The 10,722-nt window shown below is 41.3% G+C and overlaps 1 pseudogene; it reads right to left on the reverse strand.

Moving 5' to 3' along the window:
* Positions 1-8,456: 8,456 nt before the first annotated feature.
* On the reverse strand, positions 8,457-10,288 carry LOC114893102 (annotated as a pseudogene).
* Between the last annotated feature and the right edge of the window lie 434 nt (positions 10,289-10,722).

Below are 10,722 nucleotides of genomic sequence, written 5' to 3' on the forward strand. Positions count from 1 at the left end.
GGTATATCTCTCCATCTATTTGTATCATCTAATTTCTTTCATCAGTGTCTTATAATTTTCTGTATACAGGTCTTTTGTCTCCTTAGGTAGGTTTATTCCTAGATATTTTATTCTTTTTGTTGCAATGGTAAATGGGAGTGTTTTCTTGATTTCACTTTCAGATTTTTCATCATTAGTGTATAGGAATGCCAGAGATTTCTGTGCATTAATTTTGTGTCCTGCTACTTAACCAAATTCATTGATTAGCTCTAGTAGTTTTCTGGTCGCATCTTTAGGATTCTCTTTGTATAGTATCATGTCATCTGCAAACAATGACAGCTTTACTTCTTCTTTTCCGATTTGGATTCCTTTTCTTCTCTGATTGCTGTGGCTAAAACTTCCTGAATAAGAGTGGTGAGAGTGGGCAACCTTGTCTTGTTCCTGATCTTAGTGGAAATTGTTTCAGTTTTTCACCATTGAGGACGATGTTGGCTGTGGGTTTGTCCTATATGGCCTTTATTATGTTGAGGAAAGTTCCCTCTATGCCTACTTTCTGCAGGGTTTTTATCATAAATGGGTGTTGAATTTTGTTGGAAGCTTTCTCTGCATCTATTGAGATGATCATATGGTTTTTCTCCTTCAATTTGTTAATATGGTGTATCACATTGATTGATTTGCGTATATTGAAGAATCCTTGCATTCCTGGAATAAACCCTACTTGATGATGGTGTATGATCCGTTTAATGTGCTGTTGGATTCTGTTTGCTAGTATTTTGTTGAGGATGTTTGCATCTATGTTCATCAGTGATATTGGCCTGTAGTTTTCTTTCTTTGTGACATCCTTGTCTGGTTTTGGTATCAGGGTGATGGTGGCCTCGTAGAATGAGTTTAGGAGTGTTCCTCCCTCTGCTATATTTTGGAATAGTTTGAGAAGGATAGGTGTTAGTGCTTCTCTAAATGTTTGATAGAATTCGCCTGTGAAGCCATCTGGTCCCGGGCTTTTATTTTTTGGAAGATTTGTAACCACAGTTTCAATTTCTGTGCTTGTGATTGGTCTATTTGTATTTTCTGTTTCTTCCTGGTTCAGTCTCGGCAGGTTGTGCATTTTTAAGAATTTGTCCATTTCTTCCAGGTTGTCCATTTTATTGGCATAGAGTTGCTTGTAGTAATCTCTCATGATCTTTTGTATTTCTGCAGTGTCAATTGTTACAACTCCTTTTTCATTTCTAATTCTATTGATTTGAGTCTTCTCCCTTTTTTTCTTGATGAGTCTGGCTAATCGTTTATCAACTTTGTTTATCTTCTCAAAGAACCAGCTTTTAGTTTTATTGATCTTTGCTATCGTTTCCTTCATTTCTTTTTCATTTATTTCTGATCTGATCTTTATGATTTCTTTCCTTCTGCTAACTTTGGGGTTTTTTGTTCTTCTTTCTCTAATTGCTTTAGGTGCAAGATTAGGTTGTTTATTCGAGATATTTCCTGTTTCTTAAGGTAGGATTGTATTGCTATAAACTTCCCTCTTAGAACTGCTTTTGCTGCATCCCATAGGTTTTGGGTCATCGTGTCTCCATTGTCATTTGTTTCTAGGTATTTTTAAATTTCCTCTTTGATTTCTTCAGTGATCACTTCGTTCTTAAGTAGTGTGTTGTGTAGTCTCCATGTGTTTGTATTTTTTACAGATCTTTTCCTGTAATTGATATCTAGTCTCATAGCGTTGTGGTCGGAAAAGACACTTGATGCAATTTCAAATTTCTTAAATTTACCAAGGCTTGATTTGTGACCCAAGATATGATTTATCCTGGAGGATGTTCCATGAGCACTTTAGAAAAGTGTGTATTCTGTTGTTTTTGGGGTGGAATGTCCTATAAATGTCAATTAAGTACATCTTGTTTAATGTATCATTTAAAGCTTGTGTTTCCTTATCTATTTTCATTTTGGATGATCTGTCCATTGGTGAAAGTGGGGTGTTATAGTCCCCTACTGTGAATGTGTTACTGTCGCTTTCCCCTTTTATGGCTGTTAGTATTTGCCTTATGTATTGAGGTGCTCCTATGTTGGGTGCATAAATATTTACAATTGTTATATCTTCTTCCTGGATCGATCCCTTGATCATTATGTAGTGTCCTTCTTTGTCTCTTGTAATAGTCTTTATTTTAAAGTCTATTTTGTCTGATATGAGAATTGCAACTCCAGCTTTCTTTTGGTTTCCATTTGCATGGGATATCTTTTTCCATCCCCTTATTTTCAGTCTGTATGTGTCTCTAGGTCTGAAGTGGGTCTCTTGTAGACAGCATATATATGGGTCTTGTTTTTGTATCCATTCAGCCAATCTGTGTCTTTTGGTTGGGGCATTTAGTCCGTTTACATTTAAGGTAATTATTGATATGTATGTTCCTATTCCCATTTTCTTAATTGTTTTGGGTTTGTTATTGTAGGTCTTTTCCTTCTCTTGTGTTTCCTGTCTAAAGAAGTTCCTTTAGCAGTTGTTGTAAAGCTGGTTTGGTGGTGATGAACTCTCTCAGCTTTTGCTTGTCTGTAAAGGTTTTAATTTCTCCATCAAATCTGAATGAGATCTTTGCTGGGTAGAGTAATCTTGGTTGCAGGTTTTTCTCCTTCATCACTTTAAATATGTCCTGCCAGTCCCTTCTGGCTTGCAGAGTTTCTGCTGAAAGATCAGCTGTTAACCTTATGGGGATTCCCTTGTGTGTCATTTGTTTTTCCCTTGCTGCTTTTAATATGTTTTCTTTGTATTTAATTTTTGACAGTTTGATTAATATGTGTCTTGGCATATTTCTCCTTGGATTTATCCTGTATGGGACTCTCTGTGCTTCCTGGACTTGATTAACTATTCCTTTCCCATATTAGGGAAGTTTTCAACTATAATCTCTTCAAATATTTTCTCAGTCCCTTTCTTTTTCTCTTCTTCTGGAACCTCTATAATTTGAATGTTGGTGTGTTTAATGTTGTCCCAGAGGTCTCTGAGACTGTACTCAGTTCTTTTCAATCTTTTTTCTTTATTGTGCTCTGCAGTAGTTATTTCCACTGTTTTATCTTCCACGTCACTTATCCGTTCTTCTGCCTCAGTTATTCTGGTATTGATCCCTTCTAGAGTATTTTTAATTTCATTTATTGTGTTGTTCATCGTTGTTTGTTTCATCTTTAGTTCTTCTAGGTCCTTGTTAAATGTTTCTTGCATTTTGTGTATTCTATTTCTAAGATTTTGGATCTTCTTTACTATCATTATTCTGAATTCTTTTTCAGGTAGACTGCCTATTTCCTCTTCATTTTTTAGGTCTGGGTCTGGTGGGTTTTTATCTTGCTCCTTCATCTGCTGTGTGTTTTTCTGTCTTCTCATTTTGCTTATCTTACTGTGTTTGGGGTCTCCTTTTTGCAGGCTGCAGGTTCGTAGTTCCCGTTGTTTTTGGTGTTTGTCCCCAGTGGCTAAAGTTGCTTCAGTGGGTTGTGTAGGCTTCCTGGTGGAGGGGACTAGTGCCTGTGCTCTGGTGGATGAGGCTGGATCTTGTCCTTCTGGTGGGCAGGTTCACGTCTGGTGGTGTGTTTTGGGGTGTCTGTGGACTTATGATTTTAGGCAGTCTCTCCGCTAATGGGTGGGGTTGTGTTCCTGTCTTGCTAGTTGTTTGGCATTGGGTGTCCAGCACTGTAGCTTGCTGGTCGTTGAGTGAAGCTGGGTGCTGGTGTTGAGATGGAGATCTCTGGGAGATTTTCGCCGTTTGATATTATGTGGAGCTGAGAGGTCTCTTGTGGACCAGTGTCCTGAAGTTGGCTCTCCCACCTCAGAGGTACAGCACTGACTCCTGGCTGCAGCACCAAGAGCCTTTCATCCACACGGCTCAGAATAAAAGGGAGAAAAAGTAGAAAGAAAGAATTAGTAGAAGTAGGAAGAAAGAAAGAAAGAAAGAAAGAAAGAAGGAAAGAAAGAAACAAACAAAGGAGGGAGGGAGGGAGGAAGGAAGGAGGGAAGGAAGAAAAAAGAAAGATAAAGTAAAATAAAATAAAGTGAGATAAAATATAATAAAGTTATGAAAATAAAATAAATAATTATTAAAAATTAAAAAAAATACAAAAAAAAAAAACCCGGACGGATAGAACCCTACGACAAATGGTGGAAGCAAAGCTATACAGACAAAATCTCACACAGAAGCCTACACATACACACTCACAAAAAGAGGAAAAGGGGAAAAAAATCATAAATCTTCCTCTCAAAGTCCACCTCCTCAATTTGGGATGATTCGTTGTCGATTCATGTATTCCACAGATGCAGTACATCAAGTTGATTGTGGAGATTTAATCCGCTGCTTCTGAGGCTGCTGGGAGAGATTTCCCTTTCTCTTCTTTGTTCCCACAGCTCCCAGGGGCTCAGCTTTGGATTTGGCCCCGCCTCTGCGTGTAGGTCGCCGGAGGGCATCTGTTCTTCGCTCAGACAGGACGGGGTTAAAGGAGCAGCTGCTTCGGGGACTCTGGCGCACTCAGGCCTAGGGGAGGGAGGGGCACGGAGGCGGGGCGAGCCTGCGGCGGCAGAGTCCTGCGTGACGTTGCACCAGCCTGAGGCGCGCCGTGCGTTCTCCCGGGGAAGTTGTCCCTGGGTCCCTGGATCCTGGACCCTGGCAGTGGCGGGCTGCACAGGCTCCCCGGAAGGGAGGTGTGGAGAGTGACCTGTGCTCGCACACAGGCTTCTTGGTGGCGGCAGCAGCAGCCTTAGCGTCTCATGCCTGTCTCTGGGGTCCACGCTGTTAACGGCGGCTCGCGCCAGTCTCTGGAGCTCCTTTAAGCAGCGCTCTTAATCCCCTCTCCTCGCGCACGAGGAAACAAAGAGGGAAGAAAAAGTCTCCTGCCTCTTCGGCAGGTCTAGACTTTTCCTGGCTAGCCGTGGCGCACTAACCCCCTGCAGGCTGTGTTCACGCCGCCAACCCCGGTCCTCTCCCTGCGCTCCGACCGAAGCCCGAGCCTCAACTCCCAGCCCCGCCTGACCCGGCGGGTGAGCAGACAAGCCTCTCGGCCTGGTGAGTGCCGGTCGGCCCTGATCCTCTGTGCGGGAATCTCCTCGCTTTGCCCTCCACACCCGTTGCTGTGCTCTCCTCTGCGGCCCCGAAGCGTCCCCCCTCCGCCACCCGCAATTTCCGCCTTCGAGGGGGCTTCCTAGTGTGTGGTAACCTTTCCTCCTTCACGGCTCCCTCCCACTGGTGCAGGTCCCGTCCGTATCCTTTTGTCTCTGTTTATTCTTTTTTCTTTTGCCCTACCCAGGTACGTGGGGAGTTTCTTGCCTTTTGGGAGGCCTGAGGTCTTCTGCCAGTGTTCAGTAGGTGTTCTGTAGGAGTTGTTCCAGTTGTAGATGTATTTCTGGTGTATCTGTGGGGAGGAAGGTGATCTCCGCGTCTTACTGTTCCGCTATCTTCCCGGAAGCCCCCAACTATATATTATTTAGTTCTGAAAAACGGATAATAAGCACACAGCCAGGGAAGAAAAGGATAATATTGCTACTGCAAAGTGACAGCTCCCAGGAGATGATTTACTGAATGTCTCTGACTTCGGCTTTCCTGCAAGTTTACAGTTGGCAAGGGTGTGAATGAGTCTTGGGAAAATTGGACCAACTACTGTTGAGTAGGTCTGGAAGGCCAGTAAGAATGTGGTAACAGGGAGTGGCTTGCTCTGTGTTTTCTGCTTCTCAGCTTGCTGTGGCCTACCATCTAGCTGTCAGAGGTAGGTAGCACTTATTCTTTGGGGTTAAGATGAAGATCCCCACCAATTCCAGGCTTCACAGCATGCCGGGCAGAGCAGAAACAGAACAAACTGGGCCAGACTCATCTGACATTCTCAGGTTTAAAACAAAGATGATAGGATTGCAAACACCATCTTGGAGATAGCTCTCAGCCTACTCTCTTTAGTCATGTTGCTCCAGTCTGGACTTGCTGCCCTGTATTTTCTGATCTCCCTTCTCTGTTGTCCTGGAATTTCCTTTGTCTCTCCTGTGTTGAGTCTCCTGTTTCCGGCATTTCATTTCTGTCACTTTATTGTGCTTTCTAGTTGTGGTCGCACATCCTTCAGTGGCTTCCTGAGAAAGGGTCTATAAGGGATAAAAATGTTGAAACTTGACCGCTTGGGCATAAAATGTTAACAGGGGAAACATTTCCCCCCAGGATTTTGGAGACATTGTTCCATTGTTTGTGCTTCCAATGTTGGTATTTGAAAGTCCAGAGCCAGTGATTTTTTGTCCTTCGTATGTTTCTTTTCCCCCCACTAGAAGCTTATTGAATCTTCTTTTTATCTTTGCTGTTCTGAAATTTTACAGTGGTGCCCCTTGTTGTAGGTCTATTTTCATTCATTTTGCTTAGCCCTTAGCCCATTCAGTCTTTAAACTTAAAGCCTTCAGTATTTCATTACTATCTCCTCCTCTCCATCTTCTTTTTCATTGTACTTTATGGATATCACGCCTCGTAATCTGATTGTGGTAGGCCAAAAAATGCCCCCTGCCCAACTTGCCTATGTCCTAATCCCCAGAATCTGTGAATGGTACTTTATGTGGCAAAAGAAACTTTGCAAATGTGATTAAGAATAACGAGATGAGATTATCCTGAATTATCCTGGTGGGTTCAATGTAATCACAGGGTCCTGTTAAGAAGGAAGCAGGAAATTAAGTAGTAGATGTGATAATGGAAGCAAGAGTGATGCAAGGAGGAGGTCACAGGCCAAGGAATGTAGGCAGCCTCCAGAAGCCAGAAAAAGCAGTATGGAAACAGATTTGCCTCTAGCACCTCAGGAAGAAGCATGACCCTGCCAACACCTTGGTTTTGGCCTAGTGAAACTCATTTCAGACTACTGACCTCCAGAACTGAAAGATAATAAATTAGTGTTGTTTAAGCCACCAAGTTTGTGGTAATACGTTACAGCAGCAATAGGAAACCAATAACTGATCCTCTGATTTTCATCTCTGTTTTTTAATTCTTTGTCTTTTTAGTATTCTCATTCTGGGAGACTGCGTTAACTTTAAAAAAATGTTCCCCGCTTCTGCTAAATTATTCTTTTTGTTATCATCTTAGTTTCTAAGAACCTGCGTTCTCTCAATGTTTCCTTTTTAAAAACGAGCATCATTGTTATGTTTCATGGATGTATGGACTGTGCTATCTCTTTTTTTATTAATGATAGTTTTGTTTTAGTTTTTTTTTTTGGCTGCAAGGTATGTTTCCTCCAAACTGCTTTTAGTTGATTGATTGTGCTTAGTCTGTTTTCTTCTCTGTTCGAGGCTTTGCTAAGCTGTCTGGTAATCCTTGGCTGTCTGATCATGATTGAGAGCGAGACACTGAAAGGCTAATTGGAACTGCTGAGTATCTGTGTATAGGAAGATTGTCCTGTGTATCGTAGGATGATTAACAGCACCCTTGGCCTCTCTTTACTAGACACCAGCCACACCCCTCCCGTCTTGACAATCAAAAATGTTTCCAGACATCGCCAGATATTCCCTGGGAGCAAAGTCATCCCAAAGGAGAACAACTATTCTAGGACAATGTGAGTGCTTCCCGTTAGTTGGGGGAGCTCCCAATGTCATTATTTTCAGGTTTTTCCTTCTGGGCAGGTCAGATTCCTCAGAAAAGGGTCTTCCAGTCCCCTGCTTGGAGGGCAGAGGTTTGACTGCCAGTGGTCTGGTGGCTGGTTGGAAAAGAAGCCTGAGATCTGTACTATTAAGCCGTTTCAGGGAGAGTGAATCAGAAAGTTTTATCACAAAAGAAGTGTTGCCAGAGGAAGCAGAGCACTAAGTACATCAGCACATCACTGCCTTTAAGCTGCCTTGAGATGCTGGAGATAGAAGGGCCAGAAGGGTGACCCGCAGGCGGTACTCATAGCCTCCAGGGACTCTCTCATACCATCCTTTTCCTACTGAGATTAATACGGTTTAGAGATTCCATAATTAGTAATGTACAGGGCCACTGTTAGAGAGCCAAGTTTATCTTTTACATAATAGGCTTTTTCTTTTTTTTTTACATAAATTTCACTTTATTTAAAACATATGAACGAGGGTATTTCAAATCACACTAAACATAATAAATATATAACTTGCTTTGTTAAAAATCTGCAGTATACCTTCAAGGAAAGGCTAAACTTCCAATGCCAACTATATATGAGACAAAATTAAATATTTACAATACTCAGTTTCCTAAAAGTGGTATTTTTAATACCTATAAGAGGAAACTCACTCCAGTGCTTTGTTTCCATCGAAACGTCTATACATTCCTTTATTCACAGAACCAGGTGCTTCTGTTACTAAAAATACATATCCAAAGCTTTCATATCCTTTTAAATAGATTTAACATTTTAGCTCTTTGGGGGAGGAACAGGGAAGTCCAGACAACACAGACCATCTTAAATTATTAGAGATGATTGACTTTGATAACACACCCTGTTTCAACTCAGATGGGAAATTTGATGAACATGTTAATGAAAAAAAAGAATCCCAGTTCACATGTCTAAGGTAAGTCATCCTTCTCTACGTGAGCATTTGCGTGGGTCGAGGAGCATCCACTACAGCAACCTTCCTGTGACCCAGACCTTGATACCACGCTCCACTTCTGATTTGTACATTCTCTTCCAACTTGATATGGCTTAGATTCTTCAGGGGTTATATTTAGTACATTGATTGAACTATGTTCAGATACACAGGCATGTGTCTGGCAAAAGTCGGAAGTAGAAGGAGAAGCAGGAAGAGATTTAATAAGTTTAGACTTGCAAACTGGAGACCCAGTAGGCACACCGTGAGGTTTCTTTTGCCGTGGCCTCGAGTGTACTGTAGGGTTGTCCCGATCAGAACTTCCTGAGAACGCACTGAAAAGTTTCACATTTTCTGAGCTCTGGTGGTCATAGGTAGTCATATTTAAAAACTGTTGATTTACCCAACTGGCTCTTTCTTCTTCAAATGCCTTTCTTTCCAATCCTAGGCGAATAGCTGCTTCTGTAAAGCTTAGTCTTTCTCGAAATTCTTCTTTTGCTCTTTAAATAGGGACCATTCTTCTTTGAGGCGTTCCTTTTCTTCCAACCAGTAACAGTCTTGTAGCAGTGAAGTGGTGTCGTCATCACATGCAGTAGCGAGCTGCTGCTGTAAAAGTTGCTGCCGAGTTTTAATAATTTCTTTACACTGTTGAATTTCTAACTCAGGTTTTTTCAGTTTCTTGTTCGTCGTCTTGACGTGAGATTACATCTTCATCATTAAAACCTTCTAGGTGTACCTTTGAAACTTGGTTATCAAGTTTTTCGACGTGACTTTTCAAAGTTCTCTACTGTTTTTCTGATGCTGTTGGTAAGCTGCTGTCTCACAGTTTCACAGGAAAGGTGAAACGTACTCTCTCTATTCAGTTCCCCAGCATCTTCAGTATCAGGGATAACAGTTCCTGTACTATCATCTGCTCTTTCTCTAGGTTTCTGCTTTTGGGGAGAAAGAAGAGAAATTATTTCCTTTTTCATTTGCTGAAAAACCTTCTTAAGCTCAGCATTTTCCATTAGGATTTGTTTCTGACAATATTCAAGAGAATTTTTTACATTTCATCTTCATTCCTGGCTTCAGTTTTACCCATCCTCCAGGAAGGAGCCTCTTTTTCCATCAGCTCTCCCCACTTAATTTAAAACTTCCATAGCTATTTTTTTATCCTTCTTGTTCATAACAAGTTGATGTAGACGTTCCTTTAGTTTATTATATTCACGCTCTTTTCTCTTCATATCATGATTATATTAAGTAGCTTGACTTACAATGATATTTTGTAATTTCTGCACCTCATCTTTCTCATTTTTCAGTAGCTGATGCAAATTCCTGTTCTTGCATTGTAACTGTGTGTCTCTCTCCTGAAGACCAATCATTTCTTCCCTGGAGGTTTCCAGTTGTTCCTTAAGTTTTGCATAGCAGTTCTGCAGATGGTCCATATCGCTTCCCAGTTTCAGATTCTGTGTTTCCACATTTTTCTGGGCTAGAAGTTTCTTCTGCTGAGTACAAGTAGCTCATTCATACAATTTAAAACAGCAAGTATATTTAATTCTCTCTTTGTCTCTTTACCTTTGGATTCTTCATATAATGAAGGAAAACCAAAAGTAGTCAATTCCTGATCAAGATATGAAATACTTTGTTCAATATTCTGTTATGTGCAGAAGGCACTAAAAAAAAGTGCACATTTTTTGATAAAGGTATTGAAGAATATAGCACTTGCTGTGAGTATAAATTTGATGGAGACATCTTTGTTTCTGAGGTATATTGAGAGATATTTTTGCTTTCTGAAGACAGACCTCGATCTGTAACAGTCATCCAATCTCCCATAGCAATCGCCAGAGCCAGGATACCTGAGGAACCAGTTCAGCAGTGAAACATTCAGCCCAGCTGCTGTCACTCTATGAAGTTAGCATTCAGCTTTCATACATTCACTTATTCCTCCTGTCTTCAGTGTAGTACCTCCATCCTCAACCTGCCCATCTCACCTCCTGTACTCCACTCCAGAAATCATCTGTGTTAAAAGACTCGCCAGAGGATGGATGTTCAGAAATCTGGAGGTGTTGGGGAGAGGATCTGGGAATCTAATTTCACTCATTTCTCTTTATGCTCTTCCTTCCCTTTCACCCAAGATTTGGAGGTATCTGGTCCTGAGTCTTTTAAGGATTTTCAGAGTAAATTACTTTGGTTCTCAGCTCTCACAACCACTGGCTACAACTCAGCTTTTGGGGGTTGGTTAAATCCTTTACCATAGTTCCCTTTGC

Source organism: Monodon monoceros, unplaced genomic scaffold, assembly GCF_005190385.1.
Source record: "Monodon monoceros isolate NGI ecotype Baffin Bay Population unplaced genomic scaffold, NGI_Narwhal_1 Super_Scaffold_12, whole genome shotgun sequence".
NCBI lineage: Eukaryota > Metazoa > Chordata > Mammalia > Artiodactyla > Monodontidae > Monodon > Monodon monoceros.